At 37.8% G+C, this 22,320-nt stretch overlaps 1 protein-coding gene across 8 annotated transcripts in view; it reads right to left on the bottom strand.

The window, feature by feature from the left end:
- LOC142436679 (thyrotropin-releasing hormone-degrading ectoenzyme-like) overlaps positions 1 to 22,320 on the bottom strand; it is a 508,970-nt gene that overhangs the window by 319,109 nt on the left and 167,541 nt on the right. Inside the window, exons 1-2 of one of the 8 annotated variants that reach the window (XR_012782058.1) lie at positions 5,162 to 5,273; positions 3,329 to 3,538 (exon numbers count right to left, since the gene is read on the bottom strand). The exons of the other annotated variants lie outside the window; for them this stretch is intronic. The gene's annotated coding sequence lies outside the window, so the exon portion shown is untranslated. Of the gene's footprint in view, positions 1 to 3,328; positions 3,539 to 5,161; positions 5,274 to 22,320 lie in introns of those variants that run through there. 8 annotated transcript variants of the gene reach the window in all.

Consider the following 22,320-nt stretch of genomic DNA (forward strand, 5'->3'; position numbering starts at 1 on the left):
TTTAATTAAAACTCTCTCTTTTCTGTGGAATATTTGAGCAATTTGATATGTAAATCCTAACCACAGTAAGTCACAGAATTAATTGTGACTTAGAATTAATTGCCTGTCAATTATAGCCTTATTATTCTACAAAAAGAAACTCCTTTACCTATGGGTTAATCTTAAATCCAAAACTACAGAAAGGATATGCAGTAGAAAAACAACAATTGTCTCATCCTGACTATGTTGACATAGTACATGATAAAAATAGAACCTAAGAGAGGAGAGAAACAGAGGAGGAAAATAGTATTTTATGTTCATACACAGAGCTTAATGCAAAATGTTTCACTTCACATATTCTTCATTTTTTATCACAAATTCAAAAAATATTATTTTAATAGTTCAGTCATTAGCCACTGTTGTGTTCATACCCAGCTACCATGCTACATATCTAGTTATATGGGAAGAAATAAAATGCAGGGCTTTCTGGTTTGTGAAAGTCATTAATATGCATGAGAGTGCAGCTTGCCCCTTGTGGAGATGTAGAAGGTTCTTGTTAGCAACCTCCCAGACGTCTCCATATGTAGCTGTCTCTTCATTTGGAACTTGCCTTGGCCAGTGAATTTCCGAAGGCAAGAAAAAATATGATTGAGCATCCAGGCTTTCCTGATATCTCTTTGCCATCGCCATCAGAAGATTATGCTCCAAGAGGAGAACAAGAAACACCGAGTGGTTTCTCCCCCCCCCACACCCCTATGCTGGGGTAGGGTGGTATGCTGGGATGGCACCATCCCAGAAACCCCAAGCATGATTTGCCAAGACAAAATCAAAAAGGGTGAAATAGATGCATCTCACAGCTCCATATTGCCCTCTTAATAGCTCTATCATCACACTTACCATATCACATCATCTTGTTCATTATTTTCTATTTTTTACTAGGATAATTTTCTATGGAACTGAAATTGCATTTTTAACCTTGGGGGCAGATGGTTTGAGGGAGCAAAGGCTTCCTAAAAAGCAAATAAATATTGAAGAATTAAGCAACATAAAGAAATAGCAAATATTCTATTCAAACCCTTGCTTGTTATTCAAATGATTATCAAATAGCTGAAGTACATAAGTGAAAAATGTCCAGCATGATAAGAAAACATAAAGTTTGAGCTCTGCCCCATAAGAGAGTGGAACAAAGGCTTCTTGTAGTAGATGATGCTTGAGTAAGCTAGCATCAGGCCTTGAGTAGACAACTAACTCCATGTGTTGGAGAACCTTGTTTAATGGGTTTCAATGGCGGATTTTTTCAGAAGCACTTGAGGAAGTTTCTCTACAGATGAAGCAGGAGTAAGAGCCACTGGAGAACGTTGGAATGGGTTAAGCTAAGCAGATGGAATGCGGCAAACCAGGACACGGTGGGTGAAATGGCACAGTCTTTGTGGGAAACAAGCTATCGATTGCTATCTTAGTCTGGACTTGGAAGCCAGGAGCATGAGAGTCCAAGGCTGAAGGAATGAATGTCCATGGTTCATCACAGGGGTCAGTGTCTTCCACGGAAAGAGCTTGGATTTGATTTCAGGGGCAATGGGAAGCAAAGAAATGATGCAGAAGATCAACATGACCAGCTTTGTAGCTTTGAGGTTTGAAACAAATCTCTGATGAAAGTGGCAGGAGGAATAAAATCAGTGACTAGATGAAGAAGTGTTTTAAAATATGTGAACCTGAAGGAGCGTTATGAAGAGCTGCAACATGGAAGAATGTAAAAGGCTCCTCCTGTGTTTATTGTCCGCAGACAAGTTTTTACGTGGGCGCGCAAACAACTGATACTGAATGAATAAGAAGAGGCAAACAACGGAAAGCAATGTTTTGTTTGCTGTTGCAAAAACATGAGTCACAATCCATGAGTGGCCAGCCAACAGGCATTCATCAAAAAGGTAGAGGGAGAATCGACAGATAGTGCAGTCAGAGGAAATAAAATCCCAAGAATAAAGAAAGGATCAATAATCCAAATGCAGCACAGAGGTGCAGTTAGATAGGACTGAGAAAGCAATTATTGTCTTTGGTCATTTTGCCTTTCCCAGGCAGTTTGAATAGACTACTGGGGGTGAGAGCCAGACAAACACTAGCCTGAAGAATGACGCAGTAGAGAAGAACAAGCAGCACATCCTCCTGAGGCTGCAAACCCACGTGGATGGGGTAGATTTGCCCTAATCTAATTGTCCTATTTTTATGGAGCAGAAATAGCCTTTATGCTTTTAGCACATATCACTGACGATCTTTATCAAAATGGCTCAAAGATAGAGTCATCTTCCTCAGCCTGAGTATAGAACTTCAATCACAGTAAAAAAGGCATTATGGATGAGAAGTACCTCCATAGGTCTCCTAAATGAATGTGCTTGGGACACATGCCTGAGTGGTGCGATCATTAAGCGCTCAACTACTAACCAAAGGTTGGCAGCTCAAACCAGGATTTTGAACCAGTTTGAAAAGTTTGGTCAAGGCTCACAGACACAAGGGTTGCATACATACTGTTTAACAGCCAAATAAATACCTCTGTGCCCAATGCTTTGACCTGAACTGAAGAAAGGTGGCTTTGCCCAGCTCAGACAGGAGCCAGCCCAGACATTCAAAGTTGTGAGGTCTGAGTGGGCCATTGCGTTCCATTTCCACTCTGGTCAAAATCTGACACCTTGAGAGATTTGGTGGCTCTGCGATCTGTATACTGTCCTTATTTTCATGGGTCATGAACAGGCCATTTGAAATTAGTCTTAGACCCTGCTTTAAACCCAGTTAGAGGCCCCTCCACAGACAAGCCGGTAAACCCCGTAGAGCAGGGCTACCCCACATGTAAAGACCCCTGAACCCAAACTGGCTGAACGGCAACCAACAATCACTTCAGAAATGACAAGATCTTTGTGGGGATGGAATGCTATCCTACACATATGTCAAAGAGTAAAAAGACACGACTGTAAAACGACCTAAAGCTTTATTTGGGCCACCCCATCACATCATTAGTATTTACAAGAATGTGTTAGGTATGTCTAACACTATATTTAACCCATGTGTATTAAAAAAACCACAAATGAAATAGAAGACATGGGGAGGAGTCTCATCCAAACCCACTTCTTTTTTTAAATTTCAAGCATTGCCTCGAAAATAACTTACCTTTCTATTGGTCACACGCATTGGCTTTACTATCTTGCTTATACCTACATGTTAGGGCTGATATTTAACTAACACTCATGTCCTGTGTTTGCCCCACTGACAGCCAGAGGAACGAAATAGCTGCGGGTTGTCTGGAAATGAGACTGCATCTGTAACATCTGTCTTCATTCAATCAAAACCCAGTGCTACTTACATTTTACGAGTTTACCTGCAACAGGAAACCACTTTAAGAGTTTTAAGACATTCTCCTCCAGGAGGATTAACAGGAAGCTGTACTTTTCATCAAACTTTTCCAACACCTTCTGCCATTTCCCCCATCCTAGCTGTCCAGCTGGATGTCACCACCTTGCGTGCAGCAATGATGGAGTGTCTTATCCAGAGATACTCATTAGAAGAGGTTTTGCTGGAAAGTGAAAATCAGTCATTATGGGAGTAGGGGTGAGGCGAGCAAAAATGTACTGTTTGAACCAAGTTCTGCTCCTAAATCTCTTTAAGTCTAAGTTATATAAAAGTTATGTTCATTTATCATCAAACATTAGTACTTTAAATGATTGTATTCTTATATAGAAACACAAAAGAAACTTTCCAGATACACTACAACATCTTGAACATATTAGTAAATTAATAAAACAAAGAATGCTCTGATGAGCATCACAAAGCAGTGGCCATTTGTCACCAAGAACTATTGTATGTAAGTCAAAAATTTAAATCCACTGGCTTTATAGTCTGTTAGTGACTGCAGGTTGCACAGTAAGTTGGTGTTCGTATTCTGAGGACTGCCTTTCCCAGGTAATCTGAAAAGCTATTATCAAGCGGCTTTATTCCTCCTTCATCCAAACAACAAATTATCTCTTTCCACCAAAATGACGACATGCCGTAACTTCAGTTACATAGAAGTAAAGCCAGTTATTTGGGGAAAGGAGCAGTACCAATTGAGAAACTAAACAAAATAGCCGCGAAAGTCAAGGAGAAAGAAGCCCAGCATAACACAGCCCTTGTTCAATAGATACAATTTGGCCATCATTTTTTTTTTTTTACTAAGTTCAGAGCCCTCTTGTAAAGTATAAATATCTAACAATAACATAGCATTTTGATGCTTCTTTATTCATTTTGAATTTTTCTCATTTCAGAGATTAGTAACAGCCATGAATATCCTCACCCCTTCACAATCACTAAGTGTATATAATTTACTGGTTTAAATAATTTCTATTAGTTCCTTGATTAAATCTGTGTCATATGTACACTTCTGTGCTTTACAGACGCCGTGAAGGCATAACATCGGAGTGCCAGTAACATGTCCTGCTTGCTCCCACTTACAAACATGAAGCAACAATCTGAGATACACTTAACCCTGCATGAGACCGCCTCCTAATGGTACAACGGCACCCAGTAGCTGTGCCAAGTAAATAGACAAAGCTGCATCTCTGGATCCTAGAGTCAGGCCGCCCAGAACGGAAACTGAATCCACCTCTTATTGCTGCTACTTTCTCTCTCTATGTCTTAGTTCCCATATTTAGTAGCTATGTTGTATATGTATAGTATATATATATTAAAATTATCTTTATATATATGTACATTATATGCATGTTGTAGAGTGGTTATGAAGATTAAGTCGATACATGTGATAGCATATAATGGATGCTCCATACAGCTTAGTTGGCAGTATTAACATGACTGTAGAGAGGTAAATGTATTTCTGGCCCCTCTAAAAGGGAAAAAAAATGTTACAAAAAAAGTCAAGTCATGTCAGATATCAGCTTACTCTCAAAAACATGTATGTGAAAAGTGAATACAGTACCATCCAAGGCAGGGGTGGCAAGGCCAAAAGCAACCAGAAGAGGTAGGCTGTGAAGTACGCATGTAAGGATCCATTAGGATTTAAGCTGTGGAGATGTCCAACATCCCGTTAGTCCATACAAATTTTGAAACCACATAATGACCTAAAAGTGACAATCATAGTTGAAAGCTTGATGGATTCTGATTTCTAAGGAGTTCTTTCCAACAATCTATAATGTGAAACACTTACATGACAAGTCGTATGACTGGATTAAACCTGGAGAGTCCGGAGGGTAGGAGAATAGGGGTAGAATTACAGACCTCTTTCAACAGCCTGAAACTGTCCATGATGAATAAAGTTGAATTACCACGAGAGACACAATGGAGAAATGGGTGACAAATGAACAGGGAAGCATCTACTTTGATGTGACATAAGAATAAGTCTACAAGGCACAATAATAATTATGGAGTGCTTATTTTCCATTAGACAGTATTTTAAGTGAGTGACTGACTCATATTAACTTGTTTAACTCTCATAATAACTCTAATTGTAGAAAACAAACCCAGTTCTGTTGAGAATTGCAAAGTATAACAATACAAAATTTATCACCTATTACTTAACCAAAGTTAATACATGTCTACTTTCTAGTGATTTCCCTCCTTCCTTTTTCCATCCCTGGTAATTATTAAAGAACGTTTCTTTCTGTGTAGAAACTTTTTCCTGAAATTTTATAATAGTGGTCTTATACAATATTTGTCCTTTGGTGAATGATGTCCTCCAGGTTGATGTGTGTTATGAGGTGTTTCATGGATTCATCAATCTTAGAGTTGTGTGTACGTATCACAATTGTTTATCCATTCATCCATTAAGGGGCACTTAGGTTGTTTCCATCTTTGCTACTGTGAATAACACAGTGAGTATTAGCATGCATATATCAATTCATGTCTCCGGTATATAAATCTAGTGGCAAGATTGCTAGATCATCTGATATTTCTACTTCTTTTGAAGGAAAATTCAGACCTTTTCCACAGTGCTCGCACCATTGTATAGTCTCACCACCAGGCTGTGAGGAGCTCCAATCTCCCCGTACTCTGACCAGTACTTGTTGCTTTTCGTTTTGAACTTTGCTATAATTGCTTGTGGGAGATAGATCTCATTATTTTGATTCTCAGCTCTCTAATGACTAATGGCCACATAGCACATAGCTTGCTCACTGCCGACATAACAATATCAAAAGACTAGTTTCTGCCAAAGGAAGTCATGTGTGGTAAACAGAGGGTCACTGAAACAAGGGAAACCAACACAGAAAGAATTGACACAATTGCTAATCAATGAGCTCAGCTATATCAATGATCAAGAAGATGGCATAAAACCCGGAACTGCTTCAATCGTTCATGTTTACGTATCATTCTGTTATACCTTGACTCAATGGGAAATAACAGCAACTCTTATTTTAATTCCCATTTTAGAGAGGAACAAAGAGCCTAAGCAACTTCCGCAAGGATACAGCTAGGAAGTCTACAGCTATTAAGGGCTGTAGAGAGGAATTGTGCACAATCTGACTTTTATTCCCTCTACTACCTTTCTTCCTTCCAATGTCAAGTGGCTTAAGGAATTAACCAGATAAGGTTGTATACAAGCTTAATTCAGAAATATTTGAAAATAGATAATGGAGTGTGTGTTTCAGGGTAGAGTCAAGCAGATATTAATAGAGAGTTAATTTGATACTGCACAGGAAGCATATGGATAGGTTAACTACACTATAAATTCCCTTCTTGCCTGTGTAGTATCAAACAGGATATGCTTAGAGAAGTCACACAGCAAAAGAATTAGATAAATTACTATGCTCATCGATACCTCAACCTTACAGAAGGTTCATGTGTTCTAAATTATAGGCAGCAGAATGGGCTGATTGCCTTGGAATCTTTTTTTTTATATTATTACTTTTAGTCAGTCATTATCTTACCATTGGGTTTAACCTCATAAGACTACAAAACCCAACAGGGGGTACGTGCTTGAATAAGTAAAACAAAGCACTGTTGTTTTCTAATAGGGTCACAAGTAATGCCGGTAAATTAGTAATTAGGAGACTACCTTTATATAAAGAAAATTTTAAAATTTTAATGGGTTTGAATTACTATAATTAAATAAAGCTCAAACCCAGCAATATAAAAAGGATGAATGAATGACTTCCCAAGTGAAATAAACTGGTGAGTTATCAGGATTAGGACTAAATCTAGTCATCCCCCAAATCTTTATTAATGACCAGGAAAAGCCTACAATATGCTAATTAAATCTATAAATGCAACTGAGCTCACACGATCTTTCCAAAGGTTAAGCTAGGACAAAAGTTAAAGAGAAACATCTTCACCTTAAGGAAAATATTTTTAATAAGTAGAAGTACTGTCATAAACTCTCACTCAAAGCACCATCAATTATCATTCAACAGAGATGCTCTTTAAATAAAGGTCAAATTCCACATAATCAAACTATGGGAACAGACACATGAAGCTGGCTTTAAGAAAGCTTCACCATTTACATTTTCATTTAGTGTAAAAAACCTCCTGCTTATTTTTTATTGGTCAAGGGGGAAAAAGACATGAACAATGAAAAAATAAATTTTTCACCTTTATCATTTATACTTTTTTCCCCTTTCTAACTTAATGAACCAGAAACTCTCTGTTTGCAAGTAATAACATAATTATGTCCTTGGGAACTTGTTTTTTATAATGTAGCTATTTATTCTTTAGCTCTCAGGTCATTAGTTCAGAATTATATGTTTTTCTCATAACAACTGATAATAATAAATTCTTATATTACATCCCAAAAGAACTATGAAAAAATGCCTACTAGTCAATTCATTCAAAACATATACAATGCAACAGTAGAATGGGGGAGATTTTGACCAAGAAAAGAAGCTCAACATTGAGTATATTTTTATTCAGATATTTTATCCACAATATTGAATTTAGTGTATTATAAATGATTGTCCAAGAAAGCACAATAGAATTACTTGTATCATAAAGTTCATTTTTAGTATTCAAATCAAGCCTGTAACAACCTAATTTAGAAAAACGTAAGACAATCCTTCAGTTCTGTACAGCTTTCCACCCCAGTTTCCAAAACAACCTCAAACCTCACTACCCTGAAGTCAATTCCAATCCAGAGCAACCCTAACAACAGAGTAGACTTGCCCCTGGGGGTTCTGAGGTCACAGATCTTGACAGGAGCAGAAAGGCTCCTGGTTGCCCCTAGCAGCAGTGGGTTCTACGGTTGACCTTGTGCTTAGTGGCCCAATAGGGAACCTATCTTCCCACCCCGGTTTATAGAGGCTTCCTGAGTTCATGCAAGCTATCCACTTGTTGCCCACTGAAAGATGATTTCCCTCCTTTGAGGAAGACATATTATTAAATTACATCTTCAACTTATCTCCTGGGCAGACAAAAAGACAAGCATGCTGTGCTAAACCTCAAGCATTTGGAAAGTTTTATTTATTTTTTAAAGTTTGCTGACAATAGCTAAAAATTTAGGTGTTTTCATCTGAAAAATACATCGTGTCTTAAAATGCCAAGCAATAACAATGGTAGACATTCTCATCTGGAAATGACCAGCTACTGCCAAAAAAGAATCTAACTCTTTCATCCCTAAGTCTCCAGGTCCCAGTTCATGCCTAAAAGGGTGGGATTAATATGGATCACAATGATTGACATAAAATCACCCCCTCCACCCCCAGAGCGGGAGGAACAACAGAAACAGTGGGGAAGGGAAATATTGGTCATTGTAAGGTATAAAAATACTTATAATCTATAATTTATCAAGCGGTCACAAGGGTGGGGGGTGCGAAGCAGAACTCATACCAAGGGCTCAAATAGAAAATGTTTAGAAAAGAATGATGTACAAATATGCTTGATACAATCGATGTACGGATTGTTATAAGAACTATAAGAGCCCCCAATAAAATTATCTTTAAAAAAAGACTCGACTTTAGTACAGGGTATGAATCCACATCTTTTGTTTCCTTGGCATTCCTGTAAGCATATTTAAATATATACTAGTCCTTTACATAGCATGGAGATTAATGTTCATGTTTCCACTACTCATGAGGGATTCCTGTCTAATTAAAGAGCAACATGTAAGCTCATCAAACTGAAAGCAAGTACCCCCAAAAGTGTGAAGGTGTGCTGAGATTAAGAGTAATTAGGTAGGTAGGGTTCAATATTGCTTCCTTTTGCTGTTGTTGTTGTGTTGTTTGCCTGGGTGCTAGTTCTCCCCATGGTTTCCTTAGTATGGAAATAAATAACCTATAAGGTTACTGAGTCCAAGTCCCCACCAAACAGGGTGAGTTGTAGTCAATTAAGATGGTAACTTCTAGCCACGATTCCCACTTCTGGACTTTATATGCCTGTGGTCATGGTCCCTTGTTGGAGGTCTTCTCTCTACCAGGGGGCAGTACTATAGTGGGAGTTAGACTTGGCTTTTTGTTGAAGGGGTGAATCAAGCCATGCCCTTGGTTTCCTTGAGCCCTACTCTACCTTGATGGAGAGTGTGATTTTAAAAACATCCTTTGTTTTCCTTGGATATTTAACCATAAAACACAAGAATTTTTAATTTCAGGAAAAAATTTTGTTTTTATTCTTTACTTTCATAGTTTATCTATCTATCTATCTATCTATCTATCTATCTATCTATATATATATATATATATATACATTTAATTAAAGGTTACGAAAATGTCACACTTGGCGTTATAGGGATACTGGTTCCATCATACAGTTATAACACACATAGCCTCACCTGCAAAATCAGACCTTTATTTGCTGGCTGAGCTTTGGTAGAAGCAAGAAACCTGTGGTGAGTTTTGGACATCTTTGGTTTCTGGCTCTGGACCCTGCCTGTGGCTCACTACTGCCTGACCTTCAGATTTGGACTAAATGCCACCCACCAACCACATGAGACACGTGCTCAAAGATCTAAAAGGCTCTGTGGGCATTGCAGCAAATGGGAGGCCCCAGGGACATTAAGGAATTATTCAAAGGAGGAGGCGGAGGAAAATGGAATAGATCAGCATCTCAGAAGAGTTGGCTATTAGGCACACCAATGATTTCCACCTCATTTGGACTAGTCTAGTGTAAATTCTTCTGAAAGAAATTATTACCACACCAGGCTATTATCAGATTCAGAATCATTGATAAACTTTCATTAAGGACTGAAAATCTAGTTCAGAAATTCCATTTCTGATATGGCAGCTTGAGCAGTTCTATGGAACCCCGAGCAAAAAAAAAAAACCCATAAAAATAATTATATATAAACCTAACCTAACTAATTAACATAAATTAGTGCTGACTCATTGTCATTTTAGTGAGTACATATATGATTGTGTGTCGAAGAGTTTACCCTCAATGATTTTTCAAAAGTAGATAGGCAGGCTTTCCTTAGGAGGAGATGATGTCGTTAGCTTGTTATGTGCAGTGAGGTTGTCCAACTTCTAATGACCCACATACAACAGTGCATTCGATGATCCGGTCCTCCCCAACCTCACACTTGCTCCTACATCTGAGTGCATTCCTTCAGCCACCGTGTCTATCCATTTCCCGGGTTTGCCTTTCTCCCACTGCTCCTCCTCTGTAACCAGCACGACATCCTTCTCCAGGGACTGGTCTCTCCTGATAGCATGTGCACGGGATGTGAGACAGAGTCTTAGCATTGATTGCAAGGAGCATTCTGATTTAAGACAGAGTTATTCGCTCTTCAGAAAGACAATAGTACTTTAATATTCTTCACCACCACCATAATTGAAATATATCAATTCTTCTTCAGCCTTTCTTATTTCACATGCACATGAGGCAACCGAAAAAACCACGGCTTGAGGAAGGTACACCTTACTCCACCAGGTGACATCCTAGCTTCTCGACACTTTAAAGAGCTCTTGGGCAGCAGAGTTTCCCAATGCAATACACAATTGGATCTCCTGAGTGCTGCTTTCATGGATATTGATTGTAGATCCAAGCAATAGGAAATGTTTGACAGCTTCAATCTTTCCTCCTTTATCATAGTATTGTCTATTGCTGCCATTGTGAGGATTTGGGTATTATTTACATAGAATTAAATTCTGTACTGAAGGATCCAGTCCTTGAGCCTTATCAGCAAGTACTTCAAGTCCTCTTTTAGTTCAGCAAGCAAGGTTTTGTCATCTACATCTCAAAGGTTGTTAATAAGTGTTCCTCCGATCTAGGTGTCTCATTCTTTTTCATATCATCCAGCTTCTTGGTTGAATAGGTACAGTGATGGGATATAAATCAGAGAAGCAAAACCAATGATGCTTATTTTTGTGTATATAAAAAAAGAAATTTATATCAAGAAGGTGGCTCATACAGTTATAGAAGCAGGTAGGTCCTGTGCAGTTCAAGCTCATGGGTCAGATCTTAAGCTTAATTAATGGGGAAAAAGTTTACTTTATTCTTCCCACAACTGCTTGGCTGTTCACGTAAGACTCCATCAGGAAGGTTATTACATTATGTTATCACATCATGGGAGGATCCTGCCCCAGCCAACTTAACAGCAAACAGAAATTCTCATAGTATATAACCCTCGCGCATACTTTTCCTGATATTAAAACACATAATATATCCTTGTTCTATTCAAACAATTGTCTCTTGGTCAATTTGCAGATTATACAGAAGCGTGTTGAAGTGCTATGGAATTTCTATTCTTGGAAATATTATCCATAGATTGTTACAATCCATCCAGTTTGTTATGATGCACTATTGTATAGTCAATAAAATATAAGTTAAAATTTTTGCTGATCTCTTCATTCAATCAAATCCATCTGCTGTTAGCAATGATATCCCTAAGTCCAGGTCCTCTTTTGAATGGACTTGAATTTCTGGTAGCTCCCTCACAATGCTTTTCTACAACTGTTAATGATATTGTTCACTGATTTGTGCATTCTGCTAAATAACCTTTCTTTGGAATGGACACAAATACAGATCTCTTCCCATAACTTGTCTAAGACACTGTTTTTCAGATTTCTTGGCATAGGCCAGAGATTGATTCCAGTGCTTCTTTAGTTTGTTGAGACATTTGTTTCAATATTCCATCAATTCCTGGATCTTTGTTTTTGGCTAATGCCTTCAGTAGAACTTGGACTGTTTCCTTCAGTATCATTGAAATGGTTTAATATTGACCAGTTCTTCTTGATACATTAAATGTGTATTCCTTCCACATTTTTTATAAAACCATTTTATTGGGGGAATCCTACAGCTTTTATCACAATACACACATACATCCATTGTGTCAAGTACATTTGTACATTTGTTGCCATCATCATTCTCAAAATATCTGGTTTCTGCTTGAGTCCTTGGTTTCAGCTCCTCATTTTCCCCTCCCTCCCTGCTCCCCACTCCCTCATGAACCCTTGATAATTTATAAATTATTATTATTTTGTCTTATCTTACACTGTCCAATGTCTCCCTTCACCCACTTTTCTGTTATCTGTCCCCCAGGGAGGAGGTTATATATAGATCCTTGTAATTGGTTCCCCCTTTCTACCCCACCCTCCCTCCACTGTCCCCGTATAGCCACTCTCACTACTGGTCCTGAAGGGATCATTGTCCTGGATTCCCTGTGTTTCCAGTTCCTATCAGTACCAGTGTACATCCTCTGGTCTAGCCAGGTTTGTAAGGTAGAATAGGGATCATGATAGTGGAGGGTAGGGGGGGAAGGAAGCACTTAGGAACTAAAGGAAAGTTGTATGTTTCATCCTTGCTACACTGCACCCTGACTGGCTTGCCTCCTCCCTGCAACCCTTCTATAAGGGGATGTCCAGTTGCCTACAGATGGGTCTTGGGTCCCCAAACTGCACTCCCCACATTCACAATGATTTGATTTTTTTGTTCTTTGATGCATGCCTGATAACTGTTCCCTTTGACACCTTGTGATTACACAGACTGGTATGTTTCTTCCATGTGGGCTTTGTTGCTTCTCAGCTAGATGGCCATTTGTTTACCTTCAAGTCTTTAAGACCCCAAATGCTATATTTTTTGATAGCTGGGCTCCATCAGCTTTCTTCACATTTGCTTATGCACCACTTTGTCTTTAGTGGTCACGTTGGGAAGGTGAGCATCATGAAATGCCTGTTTCATAGAACAAAGCATTCTTGCATTGAGGGAGTACTTGAGCCTTCCTCATTCTTTTGATGTTTTTTTCCCCCATAGAATATTTTAATATTAAAACTCAAGATGTGAGTTTTTTCCATTTCATAGAGATATGCTAAGCATATTTTTCCATTTTGTTTTCTAATTTCTTGTCTTTGCTCATTTAATTATAATACTTTGTATTCTCTTATCAATGGAGCATTGGTGGTGTAGTGATTACGCAATGGGCTGTAATCTACATGGTTGAGAGTTCAAAGTAACCAGCAGATCCAAAGGAAAAAGACTGGGCTTTCTACTCCCATAAATAGTTACAGTCTCAGAAATCCACAGGGATTGCTATGAGTCAGCATTGACTCGATGGTAGTGAGTTTGAGAGTGAGACTCTTCTATCAGGAGCCAGTCCCAGAGCCCCTTCTGACATCCACTTTGATCTTTTCTCTTTATCCTGTCTTTTTAATGAAATTTGCTTTCTTCATGTTTGATGTTGTTGATGCCATCCCACAGTTTACCAGGTCATTAGTGTTCAATGAGTCAATTCTGTATTAGAGATGGTCCCTAAATTCAGGTGGGATATACTCACAGTTGAATTTTGGCTGTCATGGACTTGTTTTCATTGTTTTTTCAATGCCAATGTGAGCTAACATATAAATACAGTTAGCACTTGTTCTCATCTTGGCTGTTCATATTAAGCTTAATCCATTATCTCTTCCCACAGATGTAGTTAATTTGATACCTGTGTATTCCATCTGGTGAGGCCTACATGAATAATAACCATTTAAGTTGCTGGAAATGAAGAAATTGATGGTTTTGCAAAATTCCATCATTCAATCTGTTCACCAGCTAATTGTCTATCATCAAAAGGAGGTTTTCTTTTATTACGTCAGTGAGATTATATCAGAATAGCATGGATCCTAAGCCTAATCACATTGGAGTCATGTTTTACATAACAAACAGAATAGCCAGGAGCACAAATAGAAAGGAATGAAGCACAGATGCATTGGAAGCACACAGGAAAACCAGAGAATGCTGGCAGTTACCAGAAGTCAGAAGGGAGGCCTACAGAAGTCATCAACCAGGAACTTAATTTAGATTTTTCACCTCTGGAATAGTGAGAAAATAAATTGCTACTCTTTAAAGCTACACACTTATATTTTTATTATGACAGCAGTAGATAACTGAGATGTAGTTCCAAGTTTCACTAATTAGCACATCTGTGGCATACTCAAAAGGATAGTCAAATATATATATGGATAAATTAAAAATCACATTTACTTTTATATTTTTTTTTTATTTTCCAACAAGAGTGCAAAATCCAATGGGGAAACAGAATAATAAAAAAATCAATCCTTAAAAAACTGAATATTCACGTGCAAAAGAATGAAGTTGGATCACTTTCTCGCGGTATACAGGCAACCCCATTAATATTGCTTCTTTTAGAATTTGTAGGTCAGTTGAAACAGGTGTATATAGTTCTTATTCAACCTTAGAGCAAGGAAAAGCTAGAAGCATTTTCAATATTTTAAAAGCTGCATTCATAGCAACTGAAGGTGATTGTGGTAATGAATGTACTGTGCTTAGAGGTTGGTCCAATGATTTCAAAGTGATGGTATTGACATGACACTGAAGCAGAGCTTCAAACAAGGCAGTGCCCTACTCAAAGATCTCAATAGACAGTGATGCTTCCTATGTGTGGTTCTCTTCTAGAAGGCCTCCCTATACCTCTTCCAAGTCTCCCACTCCAGGGCTTCCACCTGTAATGTTTCCTGTTCTGGTCACCTTGACTAGTCATGCATGCTATAAAAAGTCTGATCTTTTCCTGTTTAACTCCTACAGCAATGACAAAGCAAGTTTAAAGCCCTGGATTAAATTTTTCTGTATGTTTATGACAATTTGTAGACTGTCTGTACCAAAAATTCAAAATGAATTATATGTAGGAGCTAAAAGTATAAATCTCTTGGAAAATAAAAAAGGAGTAAATCCTAATAGTGTACTTGAATTAGGCAAAGCTTTATCACTATAGTAATAAAAGCAAAAACAACAAAATAAAAATATAGATAAAATTAGGCCTGATCAAACTTTAAAAAAATGTTATTTTTAAAGGGTGCCACCAAATAAATGAAAATATAACCCACAGGACAGAAGAACATATTTGCAAATCCTGTATCTGATAAGGAATTTGTAACTAGAGTATGCCAAAACTATTACAAGTTCTTGGTAAAAATGAAAAATAACCTAATTTTAAAACAAACCGTATTTGAATAGGTACTTCTTAAATGAGCATACAAAAAGGTTAATAATTACATGAAAATATTCTCCAAATCATGAGTCATCAGGGATATATGTAAATCACATTCCATTTCACAACTCCTCCACTGCCATCTAGGAGATTCCAACTCATGGTGACCCTAAAGGATAGGGTGAAACTTCCCTGTGGGTCCCTCGGATTGTAAATCTTTACGGAAGTAGAAAGCCTCATCTTTCCCTCATAAGGCAGCTGTTGGTTTCAAACAACTGACCCTGAGGTTAGCAGGACCCTTTCCCACTAAACAGAAGCTCTATAATAGAAAGGGTAGGTAATCAGTGTTGGCAAAGATGGGAAGAAATTTGGCTCTCATACATACACTGCTGAGGAGAACGGAAAATGTTGAAACCAATTTAGAAACATCCTCGGAGTTCTTCAAAAAACGTTCAAGATAGAGCGATCATGTTTCCCAGAAAGTCGACCTCCAGCTATAGACCAAGAGAAAGAAATGGATTTCCACACAAAATGTGTGCAGAAGTGTTGAGGCAGCATCGTTGATAGCACCAAAAAGAGTGGAAATAGCCAAAATACCTATCCCCAAAGGTATGGACAGATAAAATATGCTATGTCCACAGTGCAGAATATTATTTAGCAATAAAAAATAATCAAGTACTCATTCTTGCTACACATGGGGGAATCATAAACTTTATGTTAAATGAAAGAAGTCAGACACCAAAAATGTATGTCTATATGAAATATCTAAAATGGGAAAATCTCATAAAAAATTAAGGAACAGATAGGTAGTTGCCTGAGGTGAAGAGAAAATGCTTGGGCAAAATGGAAAATGACTTCTGCATTGGCTGAAAATATGATAAACTTTACCATGACAACATCTGCATAACTTTTCGATATACTAAAATACATTTTATCATACACTTTAAATAGATGAAATGAATGATACAGAACCTGTATCCTAATAGTGTTACATTAACATTTACATGGGCCACCAGCCTCAGAAGCAGGAAGGAGATGGGCAAGAGAGAGGGATGTGGTATCCACAGGGTCTCTTATAAATAGGACACATTGTCAAAGAGAAATCATTAGTCTATGACTTGATTGACAGGTTAGACATTACCCATATCTTTTCACAGGTGTGTCACCATGGCAGAAAACATTAGTACCACAGTATCCACGAGGATTGAATTGTACTCTCTTTCAATATTCTGCAGTTTGAGGAATAAAAAAGACTGAAAGAGCAAAATCAAGGCTGAGGGTATATGGCGAAAGATTTTCCAGTGCAAAAAAACGATTATTCAAGAAAGCTTTTTACAGCCACAAAGAATGAACAGGTGAATAATGCTATTGGAAAATAAATTACTGATAGATTGTTTAGCCTTTAACTTGCTAATGTTGCCATTAGGTGACATCAAGTCAGCTCCAACCCAGAGCAACAGAATGAGGCACTGCAAGGTCCTGCGTCATCCTCACCATTGTTCCTCTGCCTGAGCGCATTGACTCCGCCACTGCGTCACGCCATCTTCTTAAAGGTCTTCCTCTTTCTAGCCACCCCTCTACTTTACTAAAAAAGATGTTCTTCTCCAGGGATGTACCTCTTCTGACAACATGGCCACAGTTTGCAAGACTTGACTTGCCATCTTTGCCTCTCAGGAGCACTCTGGCCTTTCTTCTTCCAAGACTGATCTGTTTGACTGGCTTGGAGTCCATGACACTTTCAGCAGTATTCTTAAGTACCATATTTCAAATGCATCTGCTCTTCTATGGGCTTCCTTATTCATTGTCCAACTCTCACATGCATATGAGGCAATGGACAATCATGGCTTGGGTCAGTCCTCAAAGTAACATCCTTGTTGTTCAATATTCTAAAGAGGTCTGTGTAGCAGATTTGCCTTGTGTAACACATCTTTTGATTTCTTGATTGCTGCTGCCATGAGAACTGATTATGGATCAAAGTCAAATCAATCCTCGGCAACTTTGACCTTTCCCCCATTTACCATGATGTTAACAATTCATCCAGCTGTGAGGATTTTGGTCTGCCTTACATTGAATTGCAATCCGTAATGAAGGCTACAGTCCTTAATTTTTATCAGCAAGTGCTTCAATTCCTCCTCATTTTCAATCTTCCAATCATATAATCCAGCTTGTCTGGCTAGCTCATGCAATATTTTATTTTCCTAAAACGTCTTTAAAATATGTTCCTTTGGTCACTTTGGAGTCCCAAAATATCATTGTTGTTGGGATTCTGACAGCTATGCCACTTTTATTTCTACTGCCAATTGGATCATACATGGTGGAAGGTTTCAATAGAGCTTCTAGACTGAGACAGACGAGGAAGTAAGATATAATGGTCTACTCTGAAAATGTGACCAATTGAAACATATAATAAGCAGTACAGCATTGTCTGATGTTTTGTCAGAAGATACATTTCTCAGGTTGAAAAGCATTCACCATGTAACTGGGGAAGAGATGCTTCCTCACAGCTCAGCCACACATAACAAACAATAGGATGGAGGACAGCCTTGGGGCCATTCCCTGATGTGGCACAACTCAAAATAACAAAAAAATCTCTTCTAAAATCCATGAGCAATTGGAAGGTGGGAAATAGAATGTATGAATCCGGGAAAACTAGAACTTGTCAAAAGATAAAAGAGCATTCTTAACGATCAATAGTCTAAGCTTAAATGAACTGATAATGAGTATTTTCAATCATACAGTCTCATGGTCTACTGTGCCTGGGATGCAAAATTGAAGCAGAATTGTACCACAATCATGGACAAACTGAACACGTCAAGATCTGTTTGAAGTACAGCCATGGTAGTCACAGGACAATGCTCATACACCTGCAGGCAATGAGGTAAGATACCACTACTCAAATGAATGCGCCGACCACTAATGTTAAAGGTGAAGCAGTTGGAAGTTTTTATCAAGTTCTGCCGTCTGAAATTAATCAAACATGCAATCAAGATGCATTAATAATCATTGATGGCTGGAATGAAAAAGTGGAAATAAAAAGATCAGTAAGTAGCAAACATCATGTTAGTGGTAGGAACAAGGCCAGAAATTGCATGATAGGATTTTTTCAAAATGAATGACATAAAACATTGGAAACTTCTTTTCAAATACATGAGTGATGACCATACATATGGACCACACCAGATACACATGGAATACACAAAATAAAATCAGTTCTATCTGTCACAAGAGACCATAGAAAATCTTAATACATCCGTCCAAACAAAGCCAAAGGCCTACTACAACAGAGACCACACATAGTTCACATGCAAGTTCTAGTTGAAGCTAATGAAAATCAAAATAAATCTAGATAACCAAACAGAGCCCTTAATATATCCTACCTGAATTTCATGTCCAGACACAAAATAACTCTGACATGATGAGTAATCTTGACTGATGACCAAATAAACATTGAGGACATACTACAGAAAGGAAGGAAATAATCACTAACGAGCAAAGAAAGAAAAGAACAAATGGAAGTTAAGAAAATGCCTCCATACTTGCTCCTGGCTATAGACTCGCTAAACTAACTGGAGGACATGAGCTAAACAGAGATTCCAAAGAGAAAATACAAAAGAAAAAGCAGAGTATTATAGCAAAATGTTAAAGAGCTGTATATAGAAATCAAGGGTAAAGAAACATTCATTCAGATTTTCTGAAGCAGAAAAAAATACTCAAGCCTCAAGGGGCAATATTGAAAATAATGTGGGCAAAATATTGATGGGCACACAAACCATCACAAGAAAATAGGGAAATTGTAATAGATTTTATTTTACCTGGATCCACTACCAACCCCACCAAAGAAGACTGAAAGAATCATCAACTGCCAAAAGAACCAATAAATCTGTCTTGGAAGAAGTACAGCCAGAATGCTCCTTTGAGTCAAGGATGGCTAGACTTTGTCTCATGTACTTTGTTTTTTTCAAGGTTACTCTTCTTTTTTTATCACTCTATTGGGTTCTCTTACAGCTCTTATAGCAAACCATACATCAATTGTATCAAGCATTTTGTACATATGTTGCCATCAACATTTTCAAAACATTTTCTTTCTACTTGAGCTCTTGGTATCAGCTAGTTTTCTTTCTCTTCCTCCCCCAACCTTCAACCCCGGTGAACCCTTTCATAAATTATAAATTATTATTCTTTTCATATCTTACACCATCTACTACCCATGTTTCTGTTGTTTATCCCCACCCCCGGGGGGTGTTATATGTTGATTGTTGTGATTATTCCCCTTTCTCCCCATTCTCCCCCAACCTTCCCCCTAGCCTCATGGTATTGATACTCCCATTAATGTCTCTGTGAGATTTATCTGTCCTGGATTCCATGTCTTGAAAACACTTATCTATACCAGTGAACACACTCTGGTCTAGCCAGATTAGTAGGTAGAGTTGGGGTCATGACAGTGGGAAGGGAGGAAGCATTAAAGCACTAGAGGAATGTTGTGTGTTTCCTCAGTGCTATAGGGCACCCTGGTTGACTCGTCCTAGACATGTTTTCAAGAGAGACCAGTCCCTGGAGAAGGGTATCATGCGTGGTAAAGTAGAGATGCAGCAAAACAGAGGTAGTCCCTCAGCAAGATGGACTGTCACAATGGCAGAAACAATGGGGTCAAACATAGCAGTGATGTAGGAATAGTGCAGGACCCAGAAATGTGTCCTTCTGTTGTCCAGTTCTCATTCAGTGTCCTCCCCCTCCATGGATTGGTTACAGTATACCTGCAGATGCAAAAAGCTGTGGCTGTTCAAGTTCCTGATATAAAATGGCATAGTGCTTACATATAACCCATGCACATCTTCCTGTATTCTTCAAATCATCACTAGCTTACTTATATAATATAGCATAAATACTACTACTAATAAGCATAGAACTTTAAACTCCCTCTTAGCTTTTGAGGGATTGTTTTGATCATTTATTTGTTTTTATTTTTCTGCTCCTCCTTTTTATTTCTTTTGCTTTATGTGATTGATCACTGATTTCTAGAGTTCATGGACATAAAACCCATTGGTCCACAGGGCTGACAGTACACAGGGTCTTTACAAATCAGAGCCAACTTGATTACATCAAGTAACAAGAAAAGCCCACTGCCCTAAAAAATTATTGTGAGAATAAATTGCGATGATATATGTAGATTATTTATAATAGTGTTTGGAACATTGTAGTGCATCTGTTTTCTTGTGTCCTGAAAATCTTCAAGGAAAATATTCAAGGACTATGACTACTGTTAGGTTTTGTGTCGACTTGGCTGCACCATGATTTGGCAGTAAGGCTTTTCCATGTTACCTAACATAATGTAATCAACTCTATTATGAGATCTGCAGTGAGCAGCAAAGTAGCTATGAGATGAGAGTAGATTGCAACCCCTGACTTGGGTTACAGGACCAAATGTTGTTTCCTCAGGGGTATAGTCTACTTGATATATAAATAGAAGCTATGCTAAGCACATTCATTTTTTCTGCTGAGCCTACATCTTGCATTTTATCTGTTGCTCTTGGGTTCTTTGGACTTTAGGCAAGGGTCTGCCATATTGCCTGATGATCCCAGGAGCTATGAGTGATGTGCCATTTGATCTCTTATCTGATCTACCAACTTTGGATTTACTTGCCTCTGCAAGCACAAGCCTGACCTGCTGACATCCAACAGACTGTGATTACTTCATCTTCCTACTTCCTGGTTCATCATCATCACTTGCAACGATATGAGTAATCAAAAGTCTCTAGCTTAGCATTGGGTCTACGAACTTGAGTCAACTGGATTTTCCACTTCTACACTGTGTGAGTCATTTCCTTGATATAAATTTTTCTTTCTATATTTCTTTCTATCTACCTATCATATATCTATGTCACTGGTTCTGCTTCTTTATTGAACCCTGCCTAACACAACTACTAAAATGGGTGTATTTTTCCCTAGAAATATTGAAACTTTCCTCTTCAATCTCTTTCACAGATTTTAAAGTTTACAGTTTATAAAATTATAGAGCAGTAAAACTCAAAACAGTACTCATTCTTCTGAAGATATTTTACCATTTTGCCTGTTAAAAAATGTATTAAACAGCGAGAATATATATTGCCAATCTGGCTGTTTCTTTTACCAAACTAAAATAAATTTAGTTATCACCCATAGCACTTTACCTGTACCTATAAAAACAAGTGTATCCTTAATTATTCAGGAAAGATGCACACTACATGTGACTGCTGTGTAATTGCTTTTACTTCACCCTATTAGCAAGATTCCTTAGAAACAATAGCTTTCATCCTAACCACTAGCTCAATTGATAGTGACTGTCACAAATGCTTATTGGCATGAACACTTAGTATCTTGTTTCTCCTTTACAGCGCCTCTATTATATAATGGAAATATATATTTATTGTTGATGTTATTAGTCACATCAATGAGTATGGTTGTCACAGAGCCATAGTAAAGGGGAAAAATGACAATAATAATAATAATTAGTCCATTAAATGATCTCATCAATCATATGATACAGTATCATGGCTTATTCTTTAAGTACCTTAAGATAATTACTGTCAACTGGTATTAGAAATAGAAAAATTAAACAAAATTTTCAAATTTAAAAAAGGTATTGTGCAGACTTGATAAAAATACTGATTTTCAAGTCATATTCAATCTTGTCTTGTAATAAAAAATCACTCAAGGGCTATCCATCAGTTGTCACTATGAGGAATCTAAAGTGAACATAAATTACAGAAACTCAACTGATTTGATAACTTAAAGTGTGATTTTAAACTAAATGGAGCCAACACACATACAGGCAATCTGGGTCACAAATCTTTCAAATTCTGCTATAAATAAGAACTTTAAAATATCTAAATGTACCACAGAATATTTGACAACTATAAAACAAAATTATTGGCATTAACTGTCTTAGTTACAATAGTGGTACCTTGAATATCATAAGTCAGGTAGCTGCAAAGACTAGACTTTCAGTTTCCACAGTTTAGGACACTGGCAGCTGAATTCCA

This window comes from Tenrec ecaudatus, unplaced genomic scaffold, assembly GCF_050624435.1.
Source record: "Tenrec ecaudatus isolate mTenEca1 unplaced genomic scaffold, mTenEca1.hap1 Scaffold_540, whole genome shotgun sequence".
Taxonomy (NCBI): Eukaryota; Metazoa; Chordata; class Mammalia; order Afrosoricida; family Tenrecidae; genus Tenrec; species Tenrec ecaudatus.